Source organism: Octodon degus, unplaced genomic scaffold (assembly GCF_000260255.1).
Source record: "Octodon degus isolate 3935 unplaced genomic scaffold, OctDeg1.0 scaffold00036, whole genome shotgun sequence".
In the NCBI taxonomy this organism is placed as follows: Eukaryota; Metazoa; Chordata; class Mammalia; order Rodentia; family Octodontidae; genus Octodon; species Octodon degus.
The window spans coordinates 6,454,630-6,466,197 of NW_004524612.1; the positions used below are offsets into that span (position 1 = coordinate 6,454,630).

Genomic DNA, 11,568 nt, shown 5'->3' on the forward strand with positions numbered 1-11,568 from the left:
TCCATGCAGAGACTACCACCCTGGGTGGGGAGCCAACTCTGTTCTGACACCCTCTGCAATTCCCACCCCTCCACTTTTATTTTACAAAGTCTTGTCAATTCCTCTTTCTGCCATTTGTGTGTAGTTCCTCATGCAGTCACTGGGGCGTGGTTCTAGAGTTTGTGATTAATTTATGACCCAAGGCTGGGATTATGGGTTTGAGTGCTGCTGGGATTATGGGTGTGTTACACCCACCTTGAGGCAGATAGCCTGAAGGCAATATAAGGAGGAGAGAGGCTTGCTTCTGCCACTGTTGTCACTGCTCCTTTCTGTTGCCTTTGCTCTTGGCTGTTTTCTGCCACCATGAGTGGCTGCTCTCTGCCATGTGCCACTCTGCTTTGGAACCAGCTAAGTATGGACTCCACAAACTGTGAGCTAAATAAACCTTGTCTTTCTTAATTCTGGGTGTTGGGTATTTTGTCTTAGCAATGAGAAAACAGTACCAGAGACAACCCCGCCTCCTCCACTCATGCCCCTGAGAGGTCCCTTCTACGAGAAGACTGCTAGCTGTTCTCCCTGCTCACGATGTGGCCCCTCTCAGCGCAACTTCCACGTAACTGTGAAAGAGATCTTTTAAATATACAAACAGAGCCACAGTAAGGCATGGATAAAGCTTTTAACTCTAATTACGGGTGACCAATTCCAGGACACCCCTCAGATACAAACATCTCCAGAAGCTCCAGTCCCTTCCATGAAATTGCTTAATGCTTACATAAAACACACATTCCCTCGTGTATTTTAAATCACCTCTACATGTCTTATAGCATCCAATGCAGTGTAAAGGCTGCATAGTTGTTGCAGTGAGCTGGTTAACATGGGGACAAGAAAACACCAGTACAGATTCAGGTCTGAAGCAGCCATTGTAGATCTGACTATACTTGACATGCTTTGCTATTGGTTCAATTGGCAGGTGAAGGACCCACGGACATGTAGTGTCAAGTGTAATCCCAACTCACTATAATGTTGGAACTTCTTGGGTTGGTGTTGAAGCCTCTTCATAAAAGAACTCTACTACACTTTGCCAGGATGACCTGCAGCCTCTGTGGCCATGTGCCTGTCCCTCTGGGTCCACTCAGTGACCTGCCACCTCTCCTTGTCTTTGATGTTCAACTTCCCTTTTGGTTTTTACAAGGGGAACAATACAATTCAGGACACATTTTATAAGATTATTTTATAATGAATCACCCAAAGAAATCATATACAAACAGTGTAGGAAATCTGTCCACACACTAAAGACCAAAGAATCCTGCTGAGGCCATGGATCCTAATGTTCTGCATGCGTCCAGCTGAAGACCTAGCACCCATAACAATGTCTCCCACAAATCCAACTGGAAGACTAGAGCCCGTGACAATGTCTCATGCAGGCCTGCTTCATGGATCTGCACTAGGAAGGCCCAAAGGTCAGCGGCGGAAACTAAAAAATCTATGCCAGCTGGATGAAGGATCTGTGCTAACAGACTGAAGGATTTGAACTGGAGCCAGGAAGCAATGCTCAAAGTAAAGGCCAAGGCTCCCCCTCACTGTTGCTGAGGTCCTGAGCTCCTACAGCGATGAGGAAAGCTGGGTTCCCATCAGGAAAGCCAATGTGACAAGCTTCTCCACAAGGCTGAGCAGTGCATCATCGTCCCCTCTGGAGCCAGGAAACGATGCTCAAGATGAGGACCACAGCTCCCCTAAAATGAACCTTAGCCATTCTCAGCAACAACAAGGTCCCAAGATCCTCCTCCAACAGGCACAGTCAAGTTCATCAGGAAAGCCAGCATGACAAGGTCGCCCAGCAGAACAGCTCAGGAGAAGCAGCAGCTGCCAACAGCTCTGACAGCTTCTCCAAACAGCCTCCCTAACAGCTTCCCTGACAGCCTCTTGAGAGCTTCTCCAGTTCTGCCTCTTGGGCTGCTGGCAACAACCCTCAGGTGGGCCTCCCGCACCCAGCACCCTGCTAGTTCAGTTCAGCTGAGTATAACAAGTTGGCCAACAGCTAGAAATCCTCTATACCTTTAAAAAACACGCATATCTAGACCTCAAAGTCAGACTTCTCCTTAGGCCCAATTTCTCTCTTCTCCCCACTGTCCCCATAAAATTTCTGACTATGGGTAGGGAAGGCCTCCTCTGTGTTCCCACAGTGCTTGCATCCTTCTGCCAACAGAGCCCCCTGCAAGGGGCTTGGACAGTGAGTTGCTGAGTAGTTAGGATCCAGGCTTGATTCAACTTGGTGTTTCTAACACAGTTACTGGCACATCACAAGAGCCTAGCAAACGGTGATGCAGTCCATGGAGACATGAGCAGACCGGCCGGTGAGTAGACGTGGTCCTTGCTAGGACTCTCAGGAAGCAAGGACGGGGACAGTGAGAGAGGGGTGGACAGAGGCAGTGCAGAGGCATGACACAGCTGCACACCTTAGCCTCCTGGAACACCAGCTGACTTTAAATGAGAGAGCGAGGTGGGACTTGCCGGTGGAAAGCTGGCTTGTAGGTCAGCACTGGGAGAGAGCTTGCTAGGCCCAACTCCGAGAAGCTGCAGGGAACAGGGCTTTGGGGTGACTTGTGAGTGCCAAACTGAAAAGGATGGAAAAGTAACCAAAAGTACCTCTTAGGCCTGTTGCTGGAGTGACATTTCTCTATGCTTGTAGAGAGCGCCCCAAAATTAAACAGGCTGCCAAGTTTCTGAAGAGAAAGTTGGGGCTCAGTAGTGTGGTGAGTGCGCCACCTGGTGGAGCAAGTGAAGTTTTCCTACTTCCCTCCTAATTCAGCAGAGATTTTTTTTTTTTTTTTTTTTTTTAATTTCTTTTCCTTCCCCCCTCCCTTTTCCTCCCCCATACATCTCTCTTGGTCCCCGGGATCAAACCCAGAGTTTCACACACATCAGGCAAGCATTCTACCTTGCTACATCACCAGCCCTCTACTAGCTTTTATTGCCACTGTAATAAATCACCACAGGCTCAAGACCTAAATTGAAGCAGCTGTTTTTATTTCACTCTTCTATGGGTTAGAAGTTCACAGTGAATCCCACTGGGCCCACACCAGGGATGTGCTCCACAGGTCGAGGGTTCTAAGAGATCCACTTCTTTGCTTTTACCAGCTTCCAGAGACCAGCTACATTCTACCCTCCGGGCTGCTCCACCCCCAGAGCCTTTCTACCTGCCTCCTGTTGTCACATCCTTCTCTGACTCTGACCTCAGCTGGGACTGGTTCTTCTTTGTTAAGAATCTGTTTGATTAGATTAAGTTTCCCCAGGTAACCCAGGATGATCTTCCATCTCAAGCCATCACAGCTGCACCTAGCGTGTTATTCTCAGTGGCCGGCCATGGCGCTGTGGAGTAAGGGTGCAGACAGATGAATCTCTGTGAGACCTGGGAAGGCTTCCAAATCAAGGCCCCTGGTTGATTCCCAAGAGCTAGGAGAAGCTGTCTCTGGAACTCACTCCCTTCCTAAGGGAAGGAATGCAGCTAAATCAAGTCCCCTCCCTTGAAATCTCATCAGATAAATTGGAGAAACCTAAAGTCTCCACGCCCAGGACACCTAGCCAGACAGACTCTTCCAGTGTCCCCCCACCCCCTCGTTCTGCACAAGTACCCTCCTACCAGGGAGCTGCAGCCCCAGCCCCCTTCCTTTATAGCTCTTCTCCTGAGGCAAATTCCAGAAGTTCCTTAAGAGACTTTATCCATATATAGAACAACTTTGTCCTCCTTGTATTCCTCTCCTACTCCCCTATACCTTGGATCACCACCCTCTATGGGACTTTGAGCCTCTCCCTACCCAAATCCCTACTCCTTTCTGCAACCCAGGAGGTCAGATAAGCCTATGTGATCCTCCTTTGTGTGTGATGCCTGCTGACCTCTCTCTGTGCATAGTCTCCCCTTATTGGATCCATGCAGCAATTTCGTGATAGGCGGGGCAGATACTGTTCCTGAGTCACACTGTCAGGAATGGGGTAAAGACAGGGGATCCAGAGCAGGCCTTTGATTGTGCTGTTTGGCCCTCTTTCTATTTTGCCACAGTTAGCCTAGGAAATGAACATGTCAGCACACATAATTTCTGGCGTCTTTTTGATGTAGAGGAAATAAACGTAACTCCCAACCTGCCAGATGTTAGACACACTCCCCAAAATCAAACAATGAGTTTTCATATAGGTTAAGAGTAGGGAAAACCTTCTGAGAGGCAGCTCCTGAGAGACAGGAGGGGACCCCAAAGTGGGGTTGCCAGCAAGCCCACTTCTCAAAGGAAGTTTTCTGGAGCAAAGTCACAAGGTGAGTACAACATGGGTCAAACCCTTGATCAACCACTAAGATTACAAGTACAGCCACTTAGGTAATATTGACTCACTGGGGAAACCGGTCACACAGCAAATGGGCATGGAAAGAACAAGGACTTCTTAGGAATGGATGAATCAGGAGTTTCTGGCCACCCACCTGGGTGACTGACATCTCTCTCGACTTTATTGGACGAGGCAATACCAATTGTAGTGTATCACTTAGCCCTCGGGGAGGCAGGCAGGCCTGGCCATCTCTCTTTATCGCGAGGCCTGGCCTTCCACAGACGTGCCTCCAGCCACAGCTGTCACATAATCTCACCTGCGCTGACTCCCTCAAGGCCCCGTCTGACTGCCTACAACATTTCTACCGAACTCAGCAGTCTGCAATATATTAATATTTGCAAAGTATGTCCCATGTCCTTAATGCAGTTCTGACCCTCGCATCTAACGCTCTCCTGTGCCTCAGCACGCAACACTGTCCCATGTGACCAACAGTGAAAATTCAGCTTTCTAAAGCCATGAATGAAAAGGCTGTGAAGCAACTCACTCGAGTGTAAGATAATCTGAATAACTAATTTGAAGACAACATGCAGTATAACAACTATTGTTGAATTCCTGTTATCTTGTTTAGTGAAATTCTGCATCATTTCTAATTTTTTTAAACTTTTTTGAATTCTCTTTAAAAATAAAAAAAAATAAAATTTCACTAGTATAATTATGAGTATATCTCATAGGTAGAGCTATTCCATGAGGAGTTCATCTGAACGCAGTTTTCTTCATCTTAGCCCCAGCTGAGGAAAACTCAGCTGAGGGGTTTTCCATTTCTCCCGAGGGACATGGAAGCCATGTTCTCCATTTCTCCACAGCCTTTGGGAGATGGTATTTGCTTCTTTGCTGAGACCAAAGCCTCCTACCCCAGTGGGGTCAAAGGTTTCCCCTGATGTGGCGTAGATCTCTAATGATCTCCTCACACGCATTCCCCATCTCCCTTTGACCGCTGAGAGCTAAACCCAGGAGTCCTGTGAAAAATGGCAATACTTTTTTCAAAGCCTATTAACTCTCAGCTTTACTTAAAAATATATAAATATCCTGACATGTACAACTTGAGAGGGTTGCGTTTTTGAAATTCTGTAGAGAACTGACACAACAAGGAAGTCCACACCAAGTTAATCATCCAGACTGCCAAATCCATTCACAGACTTAACACTACCAGGATTCAGGATAAATGAAAGATTTAATATTGATACAGCAAAATGAAACTCCTGACCTGAAAGGTACCCAGGATGAGTTCCGGTTCTCTAAAACTGAAGAATGAATTTTAGGAACAAATGGAGGTTAAGAGCAGCATATTTATTGGGGGAAAAGAAAGCATCTGTTGGAGAGAGGGACAGAAGAAGGACCTGAGTGGCTTGCCCCGGGGAAGGTGCCTCTTCCAGGGATTTTTATAGAGTAAAAGCATGCAGTGAGGTGGGTCTAAGGTAGAGGACATGGAAACTTGCTTAGGTGGGCATGAGGTGGGACAAAACTATGGTCAACCAAAGAGATTACAAGCACCATTGCTCAAGTAAAATTGAATAAATCCAGTACCAAATGGGGAAGCAAGTCACATATCAAGCCGGCAAGAATCCTGGACAGGTCTCTTCCTGATGGGGGTTGGGTTAGTGACTCTTTTGGGCTCTTTCAAGGTGATTGGTATCTATTTGAACATCAGTCCCTGATGCCCATCCCTAGGAAAGTATGTGGTTGCATTGTTTACTCTTTTGTCTATGGAAGTGTTTCTCTCTTCCAAAGTTGCAAAGTCACCTTGTCTTCCAAATTGCCTCCTGGAGGGCCTGGCCCCATCTGATTGCTTATAATATTTCTATCTAATTTAGCTGCATACAGCAATATGGTTAACACTGAGGAAAATGCAGTCATTTGTACCATGTTGCTATAATCAGAACAACCAGTCCATGGGTTACTCAAACAAAGAATTCTAACAACAAATTTAGTGCTTCCCTCAAAAACAAAATCTACACACTGAGTTGATGTAAATACTCTACTTCTGAGAAAATATACTCTTCTTGTAAACTTTCACCCACAACCAAATGTACTCTTGTTTTCCACAGGGACCAGCACTGGCACTGTGACTACAGCCAGGCTCTCGGGATCTGGATTCCGCTGACTGAAAGAAACACACTCAAAGTTGGGAAGACTTGTCACACACCAGGGACGATGGGGCCACCTGTTTTCTGGGGAACAGATTTACATATTAGAATATAGGAATTCAAAGTAAAAATTTAAAAGTTAACATATGCATTCCAAACTCTATGCATTACCACTTTCTGGTGAGTTGAAATTTCTGTAACACGGTCCAATCTGAAAAGTTCATATGAATGAGAATTTGGAGAGCAAAGACACGCTTACTCTTGCTGAGTGCACCTCCAGCGTACACCTTTGCATTTTGCTCGGGGGCACTGCCACATTGTAGGGACTTTAGAAATGCTGGCCATTTTAAAAAAAAGCATAACTGTGTCTTATTTCTAAGTTTACTTAAAATATTTGACCAGGAAGAAGAACATGAACATTGCATTGACTTTCAGGTTTTACATCTCATTCCTGAAAAACAACTGTCAACACTTTTCAAAAGCTCTTTTATAGAGGTCAAGACCTTTCTAGATGAACTACACAGGCAACGGTGAAGTTAAAGGCAAATCTAAAGGACTGCTTCCCACTCTAATGAAATGGGAGGAAAACACAAAATGGTCTGCTATAAGCTGCAAGGCAAAACGTGACTCAAAGGTCAAAGGTTAACAGACTACGCACAGAAATGATCCAGCATGGCTGTTACTCAAGGTTCTCCTACCTCATGAGTGGGATTTAGTCTAGGAGAAATAGTTTAAGGTACCTCTCAGAAAAAAAAAAAAAAAAAAAACAGCTTATGTTCTTCCATCACAAATAAAGCAGTGGTCATGGTCCAATCGTGCCTGTCAAAAGGCAACCTGTACCCCATCCAGGAACACATCCTTGCCCTTGGTGAATGCTGTTTCCCCTTTCACTCTGACTTGGATCAGTGATGTACCACAGGGACACCCCGAAGCATGAAGGGCTTCCCCCTTCAAAAATCTCCTTCCAGCCTGCGCATCATTCTGATGGTGCGTCTTCATGATACTATTCATATCTTTCTGACTAATATTCCCATCCTTCTATTTCCACCCTTTCCTTAGCATCTCATTCCAGAACATCTGTTCAGAGGGCTGAACCTACTTTTTCTCAGAATCTGCTCTAGGAATGGGTGATTCTTCTCTGACCATAGACAAAGGACATGGCTGACCTGGGGCTGGTGTTTGACTAGGTGATAGCATCAGACTAGAAGGCTACAGACTCTCCTTCTGTTGCAGGCAGCCAAATTAGATAGAAATATTATAGGCAGTCAGACAGGGCCAGGTCCTTGAAGGAAACAGCACAAAAGACTAGATGCCTTACAACTGTGGGAGGGACCGATGCTCCTGCTGTGAGCCAGAGACCAAACAAATGCTAACCTCCCTAAAGGTTAGCATCCCGGATTGATCATTACCCTGAGAAAACCAAAAAGAATCCTTATGTAATGGCTCCTATTGTACATGCATGCCCCCTTGCTAGGTGACTCCCTTCCCCATTTGTTCCCATACTTAATCAATTTTACCTGAGCAATGGTGCTTGTAATCCCATTGGTTGACCATAGTTTTGTCCCACTCCACATCCACCTAAGCGAGTTCCCATTCTCTCCACCTTAGCCCCACACTGTTTTACACTATAAAAGTCCCTGGAAGAGACAGCTTCCCGGGGAACAACCCACTCAGGGCCCCCCTCCTGTCCCTCTCTCAGACAGGAGCTTTCTTTCCCTCGATAAATATATTCTGCTCATAACCTCTGTTTGTTCCTAAAATTCATTCTTTGTAGAGAACACTAACTCGTGCAAGTCAGGTCAGGAGATGATTTTCTTCCCTATGTCATTTGGAGGTTCCCTGTATCATTTGGAGGTCACCGACCCAAGATCAGTTTTTCTCCCTGTATCATTTCTTGGCCCCGGCCCCAGTAACGAGGCACCCCACATAGTCGGACCCTCGAACTTGGTGGGCAGGAGCAGAGTAAGCTTTGCTGTCACTAGCTGGACCAGATAGCTCCTTACTTACTGGACAGCCTTGACTTTTCCTTCCATTCACTGGGCATCCCGGAGGCCGTGCTGATCTGACCTGAAGCATTTGAGCTCTGACCTGCCACACCGGGAGTGGATGCTGACCAACCCATGGCTGGAATCAAAGTGTTGAATCCAAACAGTCTTAAATGTCCAGCTCGCTGGATCACTGTTGTCACTGCGGTCACAGCCAGTGTTCTAGTGCTCCTTTCCTTCCTTTACCAAAGGAGGGACTTCCAGGAAGATGGCAATATTCAGAAGACTTGGAAGACAGGAAGTAACTGGTCTGCACATCACAGGTCCTAAAACTCTCCACAGGACCACCCAAATAATTCTGGCTGAGTTTAGCTGCTCAGCACTTTTCTACACAGATCCTCATATAAGAGGAAAGCACGATACCTACAATCCTAGAATGTAGGATTAATAAGGGCCAACCCCCTGTTTTCACAGATTAGGACCGCCCTCCCCAACCCCAGAGGCTCCCGCAGTCTGGCTTGGGGAGAAACCATCCTAAACTCTAATTAGTCAGAATGAGTAATGTGTACGAATAGCCAGGTACGGAACAGTGGGTACTTCCCCACACTAACAACAAATTCTGTAATTCTCCAGCCCTAGCGGGGTCTCTGCCAGTGTGATTTGTTTTGGACGCAAACCACCCAGAGTTAGGTCAGACCCTACAGTTTAAGGGCTCAGGTTCACAAGACGCCCAGCATAAGATGCCAAAATGAAGTTCTGAACCACACTTACTTCTGATTGCAAATCAGGATTACCATGCCCTTCCTTGGGTTTGATGCCATTAGAGCAGCTCAGAGAACTCTGGAAGACACTTTCCCTTTCCTGGCCTATCCTAAAGGACGCAGCTCCTAGTCCTTGGTCTTTCTGCTCACCACTCTCGACCTTAAAGCCATCTACGAGCCTGACAAGAGTGACCACTTGAGAACGAAACGAAACTCCTATCACTTTTATCACTTAGGAAATTCCAAGGATTTGTGGCTCTGTGCCAGAAGGCCGGGACAAAGGCCACACCCTTCTCTGTGGCACCACCATGTTACAGCCATGAGGCCAAGACTTCTGAGGAGACACGGGTGCGGAGGCCCAGGGTGGGGAGGTCCTCAGAGGGCAAGCAGGAAGGCTCTGCACCCTGAGCCTGTGAGCAGCGGGGCCGGCTGTGCTCCAGCTCCTAAGTGGCCAAGATTGGCTTCTGCGGAGTGTTTGCTGGTCTGGGAGCTGGAGTCCTCCTGCTGAGAACTCTGGGCCACGGGTTCAGAACTCTGCACACCACCAAGCGGGCCATAGCTGCTTCTGTGGGGGTCTGAAAGGTGCCTGGCACTTTAATAGCATTTGACGTTGTTATTATTTTGAGCTTTTAATTTTCTTTAAAAATTCCCTTAGGGACTTGCCCAGCACTAAGCAGGTGGCCGGCGGTGCCTGTGGCAGCGAAGGCAGAGGGCAGCTGTCACTTCAGCTCTTTACTGGGACTGCATTCTTCTGGGAGAAAACCCAGTCCTCACTTACCTACTCTGAGCAGGTAGGAGCAGAGGGTTACACAGTTTGCAATTTAAAAAACAACAACAACAACAAAAAGATAAAGCTCTAGACAAAGAATTTAGGATGCAGGGGGAAATTTTACTGAAAGTCTACAAGTATTGGTAAGGCTCATAATCAGTTATACATATAAAACCCTCAATAAATCAAGGACACCCAGTTTTCAAGTTATTAGCTAGATCCTCTCACTTCCTGGTTCAGTAGCTAAGAAATTTAGTGTGGACTCTTCTGCCCTCTCCTGGAACGAATAGAAATTGACTCTTACTCGGGTCTTGCGGGTGGGTGGGAAAGACTGGAAATCAGAGACCAAGGTCCTGAGAGCTGAGACCGAATGGCCGGTGGCTCAGGAGACTTGAGGTGGGAGCCGATGGAGATGACACCGCGCGTTTCTTAAACATGCAGAGGGTATCGGCAAGCCCATTCAAACTTTGTTAATAACTCACTGGGCAAAACCCACCCGTGATAATACTGCTCATGCGCAGAGACCCGGCGCTGAGATACTGGTCTCCGCAGGAAACAGCTCAGACTGGAGTCAGCGCGACCTGAGACCAAATCAAGGCTCTGGGGGGACCCGACCGGGGAGGGTGCGAGGCGAGCGTTTGCATCTGCAAACTGGGGGCCATGCGCCCTCCCCCGGGGGTGGCAGGAGGTGTCCTTGTCGTAGGCTTCCCTGCAAGAAACGTAGTTAAGAAACAAATTATAAAATCCCGATGAGAAAAATGAAGATCTAATAAGCGAAGGAATAGATAAAATCCGTTCGAGAACAGGCAAAATGAACCGCTAGGACCAGCAGATGTTACCCCTGGGGCCTGGAGGAGGGGGACAGGGAACCACTCCGAGGTTGGGGGGAGGGTTACATTTTCAGCCGACTGGTCGTGACACGCGAAAATGTATCACGCAAGTACTTAAAACTCACGCGCCTCTCCACTGCATCACACTCAATTTCTGAACACGAGTGGCAGAAAGGAGAAAGAGCGGAAAGTAGAAGCGGGAGGAAAAGGGAACGCTGAAAGCTGAGGTGCGGTGCGGTCTCTGAAGCTGGTCCAGCCGCGGTGATTGATCGCGCGTCTTCGACTGGGTGCCCCAGCCCCTTCCCCTCCCGGGGCTCCCTGCACCCCGCGTCTATTCTGGAAATGACCGCGAGAGGCGCTGCAGCCCGAACTAAGAGCAGAGGAAAAGGGGCGGTGGGATTCCCCAAGGAAAGGACGCCAGCGCATAAACCGCTGCTCAATAAAACTCAAGCACCTCTTGGTTCCAGCAGGAGGCGCTGCTGCGGTCAGAGCAGTGCAAATCCTCAGGGCTGATTTAGCAAGTGGGGGTTGGCGGCTGGAAGAAACCCTCCATCCTAGTCTGCCCTTAGAGGCAGACAAATTAGTTCAGAATGTGTCAGATCAAGAAAGTGCCACCAAGAATACTGGGCATGGTGGCCCAGGCCTGTAATCCCAGCACTTGGGAGGCTGAGACATGAGGATCGCCTTGAATTTGAAGCCAGCCTGGAGTACATAGCAAGTGCAAGACCAGCGTGAACTACATAGCAAGACCTCGAGAAGAAGCAGAAGGAGAAGGAGGAGGAGGAG

General features: G+C 47.6%; 1 pseudogene; it reads right to left on the reverse strand.

The window, feature by feature from the left end:
- Positions 1-6,363: 6,363 nt before the first annotated feature.
- LOC101573976 lies at positions 6,364-8,559 on the reverse strand (annotated as a pseudogene).
- Positions 8,560-11,568: the final 3,009 nt, after the last annotated feature.